The sequence below is a fragment of the Capsicum annuum genome, chromosome 9 (genome assembly GCF_002878395.1).
Source record: "Capsicum annuum cultivar UCD-10X-F1 chromosome 9, UCD10Xv1.1, whole genome shotgun sequence".
Taxonomy (NCBI): Eukaryota; Viridiplantae; Streptophyta; class Magnoliopsida; order Solanales; family Solanaceae; genus Capsicum; species Capsicum annuum.
The window spans coordinates 14743296-14761069 of record NC_061119.1 but is presented as its reverse complement, the minus strand read 5'-3'; the positions used below and the strand labels follow the sequence as shown (position 1 = coordinate 14761069).

The 17774-nt window shown below is 33.1% G+C and overlaps 1 pseudogene; it reads left to right on the top strand.

The window, feature by feature from the left end:
- The first annotated feature begins 8767 nt into the window (after positions 1-8767).
- The window catches only part of LOC124887031, a 95621-nt pseudogene continuing 86614 nt past the window's right edge, over positions 8768-17774 (top strand).

Below are 17774 nucleotides of genomic sequence, written 5' to 3'. Positions count from 1 at the left end.
TTTTGCTTAACACAGATTTCATTATGCATTTTTTGCTTATGGCGCTTCAATCATTGGATGGACCAATTGTAGACCAGTAATAATGGTAGATGCAATATTTTTGAAGTCAAAATATCTTGGTATCCTCATGATAGCGGTGTCAAAGGACAGAAACAACAACATATTTCCTTGGCTTTTGGAATTGCAGATTCAGAAAATAATGAGTCTTATAACTGGTGACAGAGAATTCTTCATTGGTAAAATATATAAAAAGTGAAGTTGCAATTTTTTTAGTATACTAATAGACATTGCTGTAAAATATATAAAGTGAATTTAGTAGAAACTTATATCAAGAATGATATCAATTAAGTTTAAAGACAAAAGTTCTGAAGAATTGGAAGCAACATCAACGGAGAGATTGTCTATTTCTTCATCAGAAGCAACCTTCAATCTTTTTTGTTTATCGAGTTTGAAGATTTTAGAGAAGTTCGATGAAGAGAAAGAGGAGCAAGAAAAAGAGTATTTGAGAAAATAAGAAAAAAAAAAAAAAAAAAAAGTGGTTTAAAAAAAAATGAAAAAAAAAAAGATAAATAAAAAACAAAAAATAAAGATTAAAAGACAAATGAATTAAAAAAAGAAAAAAAAATGAAGAAATAGATATTGCTTGAGAAAAAATAAAATAAAGGTTGGGACAAATAAATTAAAACATGAAAATAAAATTAAAGGAAAAAAATAAAAAAGTAAAAATAATAAAAAAGAGAATAATAAAATTAAAGAAAAAAATAAAAAGTGAAAAGAATAAAAAATAAAATTTGAGAGACAAATGTGTATGAAAGTGTAAAAAGATATTTCAAGTATAGAGGGGCAAAATGATACTTGTACCATGCTTAAAAAGTAAGGAAGGTTATTCTTTAAAGACATTTTTATCTGGGGTCAAATATCTAAAGCCACCAATATTTGGGTGTATGACATGTAATTTTCTGGTAGGGTACCGGGCCCCGGACTGGGTTATTTTTTGTTTTGGGCCCGGTTAATCCGGATCGGACCAAACCCGATCCGGACCTGCCGGTTAACCGTCCCGGATATATTTTTTTTAAAATCACTTTTGGATCGTTGGACCCAAAAGTAGTCGTTGGCCCAACTGCTATATAGTCGTTTTAGGGTCCAAACGGCTACTTTGACCAATTTTATATATTAAGAAAAAAATTCATTTAAAATATTTTTTAAACCCAAAAAAATTTCTATAAATACCCTACACTTTCAAATCATTTTCCACACAATTTTTCATTCCCTCAAATCTTATTCTCTCTCAAATCTCAATTCTCAAATATTCTATATATTTAATTTCCCAAAATGGTCACTTTAATTTTCTAATTTTGCGATTACAAAGTACGTGTCGAAGTTTCTAAAGTCGCAGCCTTCGGATACTTCCAAAATTTGGTATTGTCATTCTATCTCTTACGTTTAATTTTTAATTTGTGTATTAATTATTGAATATTTAATTTTATTATATTTGTGTATTTTAAATTTTTTAGTTTAATTTATATTATGGATAAATTAAGAAACCTCCCCAATAAAGGTGTTAAAAAATTTTATCCCAGAAATGATAGTGGTAGTAAAAAGCGAATTACTAGCGTTAGAGGTACTTCAAGTAGTAGATATATCTGTGTGCCTCCGCCTCCGGTACCACTTAGTCAACCTTTTGAGGAAGAAATAGGTGTAGGTGTCCACGATATGAGTTATGTAGAAGCTCAAAAAAATTATGGTATAGAAGAAGAAAATGAAGTAGATGCGGTTCATTTAGACGAAGATGATGAAAATATTGGTGAGACACTCGCTGTAGGAAATGCTAACGTTAGATCTGAATCGGTTAATCTACCTCCCCATCCTCCCCGTGCCCCAAGAGCTCGTAAACCAACTAGTATTGCATGATAATTTTTTGACCATATATCTGATATTGAGGTGCAATGCAATATTTGTCAATAAATATATAAGCATAAGAGATGAGGCAAGCAAGGGGGTACGGGTACGTTAATGAGACATATAAGTGATAATCACAAAAGAGAGTTAAATATTGCACGAGGTGGTGCGGATGTTGGTGGGCTAACGCAAACTAGAATAGACCCAACAACCGATCAGGTAATGAAGAAGTATAATAAATTGAGGAACCGGGAAGAAATAGCTAAAATGGTATCTATTGGTTGTTTACCTTTTAGTTTTCCTTCTTCTGATGTCTTTATTCATTATATTCAAGCAATTTATAATCCTATGTTTAATGGCATTCCTAGAAGTATTTGTAGGGCCGATATTTTTAGACTTCATTCACAATATTATTTTTATTTATCAACATTGTTAAAAATATTCAATGTAGAATATTCCTAACTTCTGATCTCAGTTGTACTATAAATAAAAATAATTATTTAATCATTACTTGTCACTGGATAGATAGTAATTTTGTTATGCAAAAACGTATTCTTGCTTTTTTATATGATGAAGATCATAAACATACTGGAGATTTTATTGCTAATTCGATTGCTAAAGTTGCAGAATTTTACGGTATTTAAAATAAAATCTTATGTATTGCTTTTGATAATGCTTCTAACAACAAGACTGCTATAACAAAGTTAAAATCTAAGCTATCTCCGCCGTTACCTGAAATTTTTCATGTTAAATGTGTTTGTCATATATATAATTTAATTATAAGAGATGGTCTTGAGTTTTTTTAGCTTTGGTCTTGAGTTTTTTTAGCTTTATATTGAAAAAATTCAACTTGCTGTTGGTTTTATTCAAGGAAATAATCGTAGAAGAAGAATTAAAGACTTTAAACTTAAATGTGAACAAAATGGACTTGCACCGATATTGATGCCTGAAGAATGTGATACTAGATGAAATGCTACGTATGATTTTTTAAAATCTTGTTATAAATATAGAGTTCCTATTACACTATCTTTTAACCAACATTGTGGTTCGTTTGCTGATTCTGCCCACTGCATGCTACATGATTCTAACTGGGCTATAATTAATGATCTTATTAAGTTTTTGAAAAAATTTAATAGAGCTACGGTTGAATTTTTCGGTGTTTATTATCCTACTGTTTGTAATATTTTGGCATATATAGCCGATATTTCTGGCTTACTCAAAGAATATAAAAATAAAGAAGGTTACAAAGAAGTTGTTGGTGCCATGTTTGCTAAATTTAAAAAATATATATTTTTTATTTTTCCTATTTACTTGGTTGGTGCTATGCTTAATCTGTGCATGAAATATAATACTATGTGCCACTTTAGTACTATTATTTATTCTAACTTAGATATAAATACTAATAATGATTCTGATGATGAAGAACAAGAACAACCTGATTTGTGGACGACTATGGTCGATGCGAACGCTTACATATATAAAGTATATAACCACTATGCTGATTTAGTTGATTTAGCTATACCGACAAATATTACTCCAACTGTCGCTCCTCGTCCTCCCGAGAAGCCATCATATTCTAAAGGGCCGGCACATAGTGGTTTTTCTGATCACTTTTATGATTCACCTTATTGGAACAGTGTTGAGGAGGGAGCTTACACAACAACTTATCGGGAAGAGCTGAAGCATTATCTTCGATCGCCGCTAGAGGATCGTAGACGACGGATCAACACGTTGGATTGGTGAAGGAATAATGAAGCACAATATCCCGTGCTTTTAAGATTAGCTAGAGATATCCTGAATGCTCCAATGTCAACCGTTGCATCGGAGAGCGCTTTTAGCCAGGGACGACAGCAGCTTGGAGACAACCGACATTCATTGGGAAGCAATGCAATGAATGTTCTAGTTTGCCTTAGAGATTGGATTAGAGTTGAACGAAGAAATCAAGGAATGAAAGCGGAGCCGAACGACGAGCAAAGACTTGAAGAAATTATGACTTCATGGGAGGACTCAGCAGAATCAAGTCTAATGCATGGTTTTGTCCCCGTTGACTTTGATTATCCTATGAAAGTTTCCAATGAATGAGTTGGAAAAAATGATGCAATATTTGTAGATTTTTCATCCATGTAAATTATAAATTTTGGATCATTTTGCAATCAATTAAATTAAACATTCGTTCACTCCTTAGTCCTTACTTTGTAATTTTTTCCATTTAATGATTTAAATTGAATTTTTAGTTTAAACTAAATACTTTGTTTTAATATATTACTAATTTATTATAAAGTGTTGTTAAGTTATTATATTAAGTCGCATATGTTTTATTTAAAGAAGTACATATATTTTATATGTGTACGTATATATTGAATAGTACGTAGATATGTGTGTATATTTTTTAAAGTAGTATATATTTAACGTATACATGTGTATATGTTTTAGAAATTAGTATATAACTATATATTTAGTGTGTGTATATATTGTAGTATATATATATATATATATTGTAGTATATGTTTTATTTAAAGTAATACATATACTGAATGGTACGTATACATGTGTATATGTTTTATAAATTAGTATATAAATATATATATATTTAGTGTGTGTATATATTGTATTATATATACTGTTGTATATTTTATTTAAAGTAGTACGTATATATTGAATGGTACGTATATATGTGTGTATATTTTCTAAAATAGTATATATTTAACGTATACAAGTGTATATGTTTTAGAAATTAGTATATAACTATATATTTAGTGTGTGTATATATTTTAGTATATATATATATATATTGTAGTATATGTTTTATTTAAAGTAATACGTATATTGAATGGTACGTATATATGTTTATATATCTTCTATAGAAGTATATATTTAACGTATACATGTGTATATGTTTTATAACTTAGTATTTAACAATATATATATAGTGTGTATATATTGTAGTATATTTTATTTAAAGTAGGATGTATATATTGAATGATACGTATATATGTGTGTATATTTTCTAAAGTAGTATATATTTAACGTATACATGTGTATATGTTTTAGAAATTAGTATATAATTTTATATCTAGTGTGTGTATATATTGTAGTATATATTTTGTAGTATATTTTATTTAAAGTAGTACGTATATATTGAATGGAACGTATATATGTGTGTATAATTTCTAAGGTAGTATATATTTAACGTATACATGTGTATATGTTTTATAAATTAGTATATAACTATATATATAGTGTGTGTATATATTGTAGTATATATATATTGTAGTATATTTTATTTAAAGTAGTACGTATATATTGAATGGTACGTATATATGTGTGTATATTTTCTAAAGTAGTATATATTTAACGTATATATGTGTATATATTTTAGAAATTAGTATATAACTATATATTTAGAGTGTGTATATATTGTAGTATATATATATATATATATATATATATATATATATATATATATTGTAGTATGTGTTTTATTTAAAGTATTACATATATTGAATGGTACATATATATGTGTGTATATCTTTTATAGACATATATATTTAACGTATACATGTGTATATGTTTTAGAAATTAATATATAACTATATATATAGTGTGTGTATATATTGTAGTATATATATTGTAGTATATTTTATTTAAAGTAGTACGAATATATTGAATGGTACGTATATATGTGTGTATATGATCTAAAGTAGTATATATTTAACGTATACATGTGTATATGTTTTATAAATTAGTATATAACTATATATATAGTCTGTGTATATATTATAGTATATACATTGTAGTATATTTTATTTAAAGAAGTATGTATATATTGAATGGTACGTATATATGTATGTATATTTTCTAAAGTAGTATATATTTAACGTATACATGTGTATATGTTTTATTAACTATATATTTAGTGTGTGTGTATATTGTACTATTGTAGTATATATATATATATATTGTAGTATATGTTTTATTTAAAGTAGTACATATATTGAATGATATGTATATATGTGTATATATCTTCTATAGACGTATATATTTAACGTATACATGTGTATATGTTTTATAAATTGTTATATATATCATTATGTTGTAGTATATATATCTTGTAGTATATGTTTTATTTAGAGTAGTATATATATTTAACTAACGTATAGTCGTACACACGATTACATATGTAATTGTGTAAATGTATTATGTGTATATATTTTTTAAATTCTAATATAGTATATACTATATACTCCCCCGTCCCATTTTATGTGTCGCCATTTGACCGGGTACGAAGTTTAAGAAATAAGGGAAGACTTGATAATATTTACCAAATTGTCCTTTATCAAAAAATGTGCCACTATTTTTTTTTTAATTAAGTGGGCCCAATATGGGTAAAAGTGTAATTGTGTTTTTAAATATTTACCAAATAAGGAAACATGACATTCGTTTTGGGACAACTAAAAAGGAAATGATGACACATAAAATGGGACGGAGGGAGTTTATATAGTGTATATAAATTGTTTAACATATTTAAAATGTATATAGATGGGTATATGTAGTGTATATTGGAGAAATTTTTTTTTTTTTTTGGTTTTTGACCGATTTTGACCGGGTTTAGGTGGGTTGGATCGGGTTGGATTAAGTGAGTCAGTTCAGGGTTGTTTTTAAAATTTTTACTGTTGGGCCTGGAATCGGACTGACCCATTTAACCAGGTCGAAATCTGGACCGGCCCACAACCCGACTAAATCTCACGGGCCGGTTTCGGGTTGATCCGGCCCACTTAACACCCTTTTACATAAGCGCACTGAGGTTTTGGAAATTGAAATCTCAGTAAATAGGAGATTTTATAATAAAAAGTTGGTCGAAAACAGTTTTAACAAACTAATCTTATAGAAGTCAAGTAGCATGAGGGATAAAAAATAATAATTTTTGGGATAAAATTCAAAATTATTTTTTATTGTATCTGCATTTGTTAAAGGTATTAGTTAGTCTAAAATTATTTATCTCACCATTTACATTAGAATGATGGGATATATATGTTCAAATTATAAAAAAAGGTTGATATGTTTATTCAGAATGTTCAACGATTTAACAATTTTGTTCTTTCCTAATTAGTAATTCAAAGTAACAATTAGAGCATATAAAATCACCCAACTTTTTCCCATCTAGGAGAACGCTGTTTCAAAGACAATGAAAAGATAGAAATAATTTTTTTTCCCCCTTGTTTTGGAATAATCATTAGTTAAAAAAAAATGTTTTGATCTCTTTGCTAGTTGAGTGGGGTTTTTGAGCCAAAAAGTAATGATAAGGCTATTTTTGAGCCAAAACATAATGCAGGATAAGTTCAATTTATTTTAAATAGTTTTGAGATATATTTGACGCTGTTCTTCCTTTTTATTTGTCCTCAATAATTTTTTTCCCCTTTCTCCCATGTGGGATAAGACCAATTAACCGGAAGTATGAGTGTCTTGAATATACAAAATTAAAATGTTTAGTTAAATTAAAATTTGGTCTAATGAATTCTTGAAAGTGACATGTTTGAACTATGGAGCAATTAGGTATAAATTTTGTATTTTTTTTGGTTTTCTATCCGGTGTTTGGTATCCACATTGGAGTCCTGATTAATCCGAATCGCACGTTGCAGGGCCCATTAAGGGGGTAGCGCTCCCAACAGAATTTTCTCCATACCCAGTACTCGAACCCGAGACCTCTGATTAAGGATGGAGCAATCACACCACTGCATCACAAACCCGGTTAGAAAACGTGCTAATTAATAGTCAATTGTTGATAATAATACGACGACATCACCCCACTACAAAACTAAGATCACTTGAGGACAAAGGTTATTGTTTATTTTTCTTCCACTCCTAAAATATGTAATAAAACGAAATAACTTATAACGTTTCAGGAAATAACTAGAAATGTAAGCTGATTATAAGCAAGTTGTTAAAAAAGATGAGATAATTAGCGAAATCATATGAATTTTGTGCTTACACTTTCCATGATATGATTAATTGTTGGGATCGATCCATAAGCCAATTATATAATTATGTTTGGGGTCCTATTAGTGGAATAATAATAGTACCATACTAGCTCATTAGAAAAGTCAAATACTTAATGATAAGAAATCATTATTAGGGTAGATTTATATGTTTGGGCCAAAATAGAAAATTATAAAGAAAAGGAGATCAAGGTTGTGAAGTAGATTAGCTGGTTAATAAAGCCTAAATTATAAAATCGTTTAGTCGTTATTCATTTTTCATTTTAAAATCAAAGAAACAGAAAACAAGTAGTGACGCGTCAATACAGAGTTGTGTTATTAGTTGTGATATACCTATAGATATATTTGTAATAGTTGTGATATACCTATAGATATATCTGTAACTCTATGATTTGAGATAAACTTCATAGACATAGACTACAAGACTTTTAAACTTATAATACAAGTCGTTCTCTTAATTCCAATATAGCTTGTCTTGCAAAACCTACTTTGACTATAAACTTAAAAAACCTATTTCTATGTAAACTTGAATATAAAACCTACTTAGACATGAACTAAATAAATATCAAAGTACAAATAAATTAGGTTAATTTCTCACAAATTATGTTGTAATCAAAGTCGAAATAAATTAGGTTAATTTCTCACAAAATATTAATTTTCCTAATACGTAATAAATCCATCCAAAATCAATAAAATTTGTAGGAACATAAAACCAGAAAACTAAGTTTAAAATCTACAATTTTCTTAATTTTATAGAGGCGAACCGATTGGTTTGGTCTAGTTGTCTCCTTATTGGAATGTGATTACAAAATGCACATTGTATAAATTCACCCCTCTACACGATATTTGTGCAATGGCTAGCAGCTCCCACCATGTCGGCAGCTCGATGTACTAAAGCTCCCAATATGTGTGGTGGTGACGATTTGCCTGAATGCCTCATTCACAAAATATTCTCCTACCTTAGTTATAAAGAAGCAACCAAATCAAGCCTTTTGTCCAAAACATGGCTACAAGCATGGCTCACTTATCCCAATTTGGAGTTCAAATTTGAGTATGGTAAAGGCAATGATAATAGAAAAAGTGGATGAAGTCATGGAGAGATATAGGGAAAGAAAAACTCCTATAGAGAACTTTACGCTTTTCAATTTCATCAAGTTCTTGCTTTTCCTCGTATGAAAAAGTGGCTTGATATTGCTCTTCAGAAAGATGTAAAAGATCTGGTCTGTAAGGTTGATGCCCCCTCATACTCTCTTCCCTATTTCCAAATTCTTGGCATTGAAATCTTTAAGAGAATTGGTCTTGAGGCATTGTGATTTAATTAATCGTTTATTATTTACTAGTACTAGTCAACTGGTGAACTATCATTCTTTGAGAAAGCTTTCTCTGCATTATGTTTGTTTAGACGACAATTTGCTTCAAACTCTTTTAAATTGATGTCCCTTGATTGTCAGATTTAAGAATCGTGAGTTGTTGTTTATTGATAAAGACTGAACTGAGGAATCTTCAAAACATCAAGTCGGTTGATATTTCAGCAAGATTTAATGCTCAGAATTCGAGTGTTAAAATCCAATAACCAACTCTAGACTATTTCGGGAGTCATGCTCTGAAATCTTTAGAACTAACCAACCTTTTTTCTACATACCAAGTCCTTGAAAGATTGAAATTAGAATATGTTCGTGGAGAGTTGAATGAAAGACTTAACATTTGCGCCACTCAATCTCTAGAGGTCTTGAGGATTCAGCATTGTGGAACATAGGGGATATTGATTCTTCAAATTTGGTATCACTTCAGTATATGGGAACTACTGAGGTTAAAATTACAAACGAGTCAGGTCAATTGAAGAACTCACAAGCAGATATTATATGTCAAGAAGATGATATAATTAGTGCTGCATGGTTTTGGAAATTGAGGAAATTCTTATCGAACTTGACCTCTTGGTCTCATGTCTCCCTTTATTTCGACGAATGCAATGAGATCAACATTGCAGTTTTCAATTTCGCCATAGGTTTGCTATCCGCCAAGTTGTTGTTTTAGACGTATATATGGGATCATCTGAAGACGATGTAAGGCCATCCCGAAGTTTTGTGGATGCTTTACTAGGGAGTTGTTATCCTAGGAGACTCAACGTATTTTCTGTTAGCCCCATATCCTCACTATATGTTTTAATAAAGACAAACTAATAAACAAATATCTTGCAGGATATACCGAAGATATAGAAGATCAAGATCTTTGAGGAATCAATTAGAGGATCCAAGAACGGAAGCAAGGATTTAGTCACAAGAAAGCCAGCACCAAGATTGAAACAGTATAAATCACAGAGATCATGGACTTCCTAGATTTATGGAAAACGAATCAATTAAGACAAAAGCAAAAGGAAAGAGGATCACACCCTCTACATGGACGTATATGATATGCACCACCTATGGACATACTTTATGGTGCAATCCCTCAATCAAGGAATCATTTTCAAATTCTTGATTGAGAAGAAATCTCTTGGATTTCCTTACGAAGAATAGAAGCTAAAGCAGCTGAAGAATATAAAAGAAGAAGACTGAAGGTTGAAGCAGACACGCAACTTAAGAGAGAATCTTAGAGTGTCTCAATCTTAGACTCACGAAGGTTTGTACTCCTTAGTTTATAATAGTTATACAAGAATAAGATCGAGTCAACTTTGTAATACAAACTGAAGTTGTGTCACAAGATCTGAAAAACAAAATAAGTTTTTAGAACTTGTTTACCGCCATTATACTCGGGCTCCACTTTAAAAATATATAGGAAAACTTTGAAACCCAAGGAGACTGAAAGTAGGCACCACATTGGTGTTCCGAATCAGGATAAATATTTGTGTTCTGGTTTGTGAAGTATATCGATTTGCAGGTGTCACACCCTTTTTTTCACTCCGAAAAGATTTCAATTTTAACTTCGAAAGAGTTTTTATTATTAAAGTGACAAAACGAAGATAATTTGTTTCGAAAAGGACCTTTTACATTCAAAACTCAGAGTCGCTACTTGGCATAATCTGGTGTGCCAAGTCACCATTGGAAAATCCTTTTTAAAACCATTTGACTCTTTAAACTGGTTCGCGAACAGAGATTCCGGCTAAGAAATTCTGTTGACCGAGGGGAAGGTGTTAGGCACCCGTCGATCCCGTGGTTTGACCACGGTCGCTTGGTGGAGCAATATCGGCTAATTTAACACTACGAATGTATAAACCACACAAAGCATGCACAACAATCAATCAAGCAGACCAAAACAAAACAATCCAAAATTTAGAGTTCAGTCCGAGTTATACAGTCCAAAATAAATAAAAATGCAAAAATAAATCCTATCTAACCTACACTAATCCTAACTATGCTCCCGTGCTTTACCCGATGCCTCGGGCGTTCATCACGAACGTCTTCCACCAACATAATACGTCGGGGCATTCCCCGGTGAATAAATACAAATGGCCTCGGGGCATTCCCCGGCTAAATGAATACAATTGATCTAAATGCGGTAAACAAAACCACTCTACACATATTTCAAACATTCCATCAATCCACAATTCCTAAACTTGCCTACCCGGATTACCATTTGCCTACCAACTGTCGATTTATCGTAATTCTATCACATCCAGCATCATCAACGTAGCAAAATTAAAACAAATTCTTTATCAAGATTCACCCTACCCCAAATTTCTTTTTAATCCACAAATTTTCACGTTAAAATAATTATTCACCTATATCAACATCAAAGTTCCACGATGATAGTCTATTCAATCACCAAATATTCACAAAAAAGGGGAACTAAACATAATAATCAACCCACAATCATAACATCAATCACATATAATGAAATAAAAATGAAAAGAGATAGAATTAGACCTCGATTCCACTTTCAAATAAGTATTCTTACATCAAAAGGGATAGAGTCCGCATCGGAACCTCAAATCGAAACTTAATCACGTCAATGGGGTTAGGAGTTTCATCGGTAAACGACGTTGTGGTCATAGGGATGGACTGTTACGGCTTTAAATGGAGCTCCGACAAGTCTCAACAATGACGAACCCGATGGGGTTGAGCCGAATTGGGTCGCGGGACTTGGTGCTTGTTATTAGAGATGGTAGTTTAGGCCGAAATTCGGTGGATTTTGACGTATTCCGGTGAGACTTTTTCGGAAAAACTGTTCGTCATTTCTCTTTTCTCTCTCGACGCACCTCTCTCTAGCTAGTTTCTCTACTCATTTCTCTCCTCTCTCCCTACCTTCGATCTTTCTCCGATCTCTCTCCGATCTATGTGGGTGCGTGTAAGCTTCAATAGAGTGTATGTGAATGTGTGTATCATCGTGAGAGGGTGTGTGATTCTGTGTGTAATACCAAGAAGAAGAAAGGGAAAGATTATTGAATCCCCCTTCCCGTGAATGAGAATCCCCTCTCTATATTTTGTTAGTGTGTGGGTATGAATTTTTTGTGAGTGAAGTTTTTTTTGGAGAGGTTTTTCTGTGTGAGTATTTTGTATTGTGTAAGTGTGTATGGCGTATGGTCCCCCCTCATTTTTTGACTTTTCTAAATTGGTTAAGAAAAGGGAATCTACGTGAGTGGGGGAGGGGGCAGCCTAGGGGGTGGGGTAGGTTAGAAGGGGTAGGGTGTGATGAGGTGTCCGCTTTTAATTAGAGAGGTTGTTAGGATAGGATTAGAACAAGATAAAATTTGTCAAGGATTGTTATTTTTGTATTTTTTGTGGGATATAATCAAATCGGTGTGGACACACCGTAAGACGGGGATAAAAATGGTAAAAATGCTTTCGGAGAGGGACAAAATTAGGTGTCTACATCATGCCCCCTTTGAATGTAAACACGAAGTGTTTTCAGACAAAGAAGTAGACAACGAGACCAAATTTTGACTCGACCATTATTCAAGGAAAGAAACAGAAGGAAAAAGAGCAACCGGGTCTTGACTTGGGACGTCCTACCTACCCAAGTTATGAAGGAATCAATTGACAGATATCTCAAAGGGTTGGAAGGAGAGGACTATACCCAATTGGAGAGTCAAATGAGGTTCCATCGAGGTTCCAATCCGCGGCTCTATCATTACATCAAAAATGAAAATTACAAGTTAAAAACATAAATAAAATTACAAAATCCTATCTACGCAGCTTCTTTTGGACTTTTGACTTGAGTTTCATCACCCTATTCTTCAGGCGGGCTCCTGACTCATAATTTCTTCACTTATTGCTTGGTTTTCAGTTTCTTCACCCTATTCTTTAGGCGGGTTCCTGACTTGCTATTTTTCAATTTGTTGACTTTCAATTTCTTCACCTTGTTGCTTGACTTTTCATTTATTCGTCCTGCTCTTCAGGAGGGCTCCTGAAATCACATCAAAACTAAAAAGAAAATTATCCCTAACAAAGATTATTATAAAGAAATTTCATTTGCTAGAAAAGTGAAGTTCCAAACATAAGAACTAAATTTGCCTTAGTTTATTATCAAAGGACTTTTGTGCAAGTCACATCATGGGAATCAAGGAGAATGACTCGACTAAAGGTACATCTTATAGGAATCAAGGGATGATTTGAGTAAAAGGTACGTCTAATAGGAATCAAGGGTGATGACTCGACTAAAAGGTGCATCTTATAGGAATCAAGGGTGATGACTCGACTAAAAGGTACGTCTTATAGGAATCAAAGGGAATGACTCGACTAAAAGGTACGTCTTCAAGGGGCCAAAGAGAATGACTCGACTAAAAGGTACGTCTTATATTAATCTAAGGGAATGAGTCAGATAAAAGGTACATCTTATAGGAATCAAAGGGAATGACTCGACTAAAAGGTACATCTTATAGGAATCAAAGAAAATGACTTGCCTAAAAGGTACGACTTCTAGAGGTCAAGGGAAATGACTCGACTAAAAGGTATGTCTTACAGGAATCAAGGGATATGACTCGACTAAAAGGTACTTCTTCTATGGGTCAAAGGGAATGACTCAACTAAAAGATACATCTTATAGGATTCAAAGAAGATGACTCGACTAAAAGGTACGTCTTTAGAAATCAAGGGAGTTGACTAAAAGGTACGTCTTATAGGAATCAAGGGAGATGACTCGACTAAAAGGTACGTCTTCTAGGAATCTAGGGGGATAATTCGACTAAAAGGTGCATCTTATAGGAATCAAAGGGGATGACTCGACTAAAAGGTACGTCTTATAGGAATCAAGGGGGATGACTCGACTAAAAGGTACGTCTTATAGGAATCAATGGGGATGACTCGACTTAAAGGTACGTCTTATAGGAATCAAGGGAGATGACTCGACTAAAAGGTACGTCTTATCGGAATCAAGGGGGATGACTCGACTAAAAGGTACGTCTTATAGGAATCAAAGGGAATGACTCGACTAAAAGGTACGTCTTATAGGAATCAAAGGAAATGACTCGACTAAAAGGTATGTCTTATAGGAATCAAGGGGGATGACTCGATTAAAAGTTAAGTTTTATAGGAATCAAGGGGGATGACTCAACTAAAAGGTACGTCTTCTAGGAATTAAAGGGAATGACTCAACTAAAAGGTACGTCTTATAGGAATCAAAGGAAATGACTCGACTAAAAGGTACGTCTTATAGGAATCAAGGAGAATGACTCGAATAAAAGGTACGTCTTATAGGAATTAAGGGGGATGACTCGACTAAAAGGTACGTCTTCTAAGAGTCAAAGGGAATGACTCGACTAGAAGGTACGTCTTCTAGGAGTGAAGGTTCAATTTAAGAAGTGTGTCACCAAGCAAATAAAAACTAAAATCCCTGGACAGGAAAGTGTGTCTCCGAGGGATATAAGATGATGAATTTTTACTATAATTTAATTATCAAACCTGTGCAGCAACATTGCTTCCTACATCTGTAAAAGCGAGAAATCGGGGCCCTTGATGTTTAGGCTTTGAAATCCTTGATTTGAAGGTGATATGTGTTCCTGTTTCATGCAAAGAAAAGTTGTGAGTTTAAAAACATGGAGGCAGGTTTGTGGCTTTGGCTTTCGTGGCAAATGCTCTTGCCGTCATCACATTTAACCTTGCTTCCAACCATTACATATATCATTGACTTGATGCATCATTGACCCAAACTCAGATTATTAAGAGTGACTTTGAAACAAATACAGTATCTTTTCTTTGTCATGCTCTTCAGATAAACCCTTTGAACTTTGGTATTTCCATGAGTGCCCAGACTTGTTTATTGACAGAACTTTCTGTATGCCTTATTTTGGCTCACAATCATGTCTTTTGTATGTTCTGGCTCTTTTGTCTTGCTTTGTGTAATTAAAGAAGCTGGTAGCCAGTTTTGAAATCTTTTCTCACTTGTTTTGACACGGACTTGACTCAAAGATAAGAAATAAAAAAAAAGAATGACAATTTTTGTGTGGATAACTGACTCAAGAAAGATAAAATAAAAATAAAGAGAAGAAAAAAAAAGACAATGAATGACCCCTTTTGAAACAAAGAAACAAAAAATTCATCTAAAAATGATAGTTAACACTAATGATTATGCCATGCATTTTGGATTAAGCAGTTTGATCTTTTCATCCAAACTTTCCACCCATTGTTATTGAGTTAATGGCCTTGAAACTAAGTTGCTTCCTTAGGTCAATTGTATTTAAGATCCCATTCGGCTAGTGGCGCCTTGAAGCGTTTTCGCCAACAAGCTTCTCTCATTTTTTTTCCTCAGCTCACTATTGCCTTATGGTGTCTGTAAAGGTTTTTCACTAATGAGACTTTCTTATCTTCATTTCCCTTGACTCACAGTCGCCTTATGGTGCCCATGGGAGTTTTCACCGATAAGACTCTCTCATTTTTATCTCTCTCAACTTACCATCGTCTTACGGTGCCCGTGAGAGTTTTCACCAATAAGACTCTTATTTTTATTTCTCTCCTAATTTCTTATGCTAAGGAAGGCAAGTCGTTCCCAAGTGCATCATCATATACCTTGCATGCTTAACCTTAACATCTTCAAAGATTAATCTGAAGGTCTTTCTTTGGTTGTAACTTGACTTTTGGATAGGGTTAGAAAGAAAGGATGGAATGGGGTTCAAACGACACTTAAAGTAGGGTAGGACTTACAACTTTTGGAATCGACTCAAACAATGAGGATTAACTAATGCCCCAGTTCCTTTTGACTGGCCAACTCTAAATTATTTATTTGGTTGGATCGAGCCTAGAGTAGGACAACCTACGTATCTCACCCCCGAAAGAGGAGAATTAGGTCACACGTAGTTCCGACAGCTTGTTCCTTTGCTTGGTTCTGGTTTCTTTGTTTTTCTCCTTTATTGACTCTTTTTTTTTGACTCTATTTTTCTTGACATTCTTTTCTTTTCTTTCTTTTTGGTCACATTTGATTTTTTGACACTATTTTTTGGTCGACACTTTTCTTTTGAGCTTTGCTGACTCTATCTTGATTCCAAAAGAGGTGTATGAAAGAAAATAACACTAAGACTCAAATGGGGTACACAAAGGATGACACAATATATGGATAGCAGAATGAAATATCTTCGTCATATCAATCCTTGAAAATATTAGTAAACATCATGCAATATGAAAGTGAAAGATGAAGATCATTTGTGACACATTCACAATACTAACTTTAACTGAGCATGTGGGCCACTACTTCTTTTGGGCTTATCAAACATACAACTCCACCTGTGTTACACATTCCTCACATCGACTGACCTATGCTTTCGTAGAGCTGATTTCTCTGTTCCTCGGGATCACACATCCGCTATTTGACTTAATTGAGCTATGTTTTTTCAATTGATGACTAATTTATTCTTGTGATTCTTAAAATAATTGCCTTAATTTTCAAGGAAGGCTTGAACTTGTCACCAAATGTCTCAGCACTTTACCTATTTTCTCAGAGCTCTCTTTTTCTAACTTTAACCCTCTGATTCAATGTTTATGCTTAAACTGAATTTTATGATCTGGTTGAAAATTTCACTAGCATGTCATATCACTAGAGTCAACATAAAATGTACTATGTAAAGGAAACAAACAAACAACACACATTTAAAACACAAAGAAAAATGGGACACTTTATTTAGTTGAAACAAAAGATAGAAGGGTTTGAACATAAACGACAAAAGGGAAAAACAAGATAGATCCCAAACTATAATCCTAAAATAATTTGGACAACAGAAAATAAAATAAAACACGCTATCAGACCTCATCCTAGTAAGGAGAGGGGTGACTTCTCAATTGCTCAGCCTGACATCTTAGCCACTAGTTTGCATATCAGTATTACTAGAGCTTTCCTCACTGTCAATGTTCTGCACCATGATTGATTTATCTTGAATTATCTTTTCAATTTCTATTTTTGAAACACGACAATCTTCAATACTGTGACCCTGAACATCGGAATGATATGCACATCGTACATTAGGATTAAAACTTCTTGAATGTGGGTCAGGAGTATACCCAAGGAGAAGAGTGATCATGCCCTACTGTACCAATCTCTGGAATAAACTTGCATACGACTCTCCAATTGGTGTAAAGCTATCCCTCGACTTCTACCTCATTTCATTGTTTGGCTTGGACTAAAAATCTAGCCTAGAAGGGCTTTGGTATGTTTGTGGAGTTTGAGGATGACTCTGAAGAGTTGGTACACGCCAGTATGGGTAAGAAGGGAATTGACCATAGGGTTGTGCATTGTATATTGGATATGGAGGCGGGAAAATAGAGTGTAATGGATTTCGGGAAAGATTTTGTGGAGCTTGGGAATAAACTTGGGTTTGAGCCTGTGGGTAACGATGGTGTGGTCCTCTTGCCCGTGCCTGTTGTCCAACTACAATAGCAGATACATCTTCCTCATTCTTTTTTCCTCCCACACTTCCTGAACCTTTTTGAATTGCTTGAGTAGTCATTTTCAATGTTG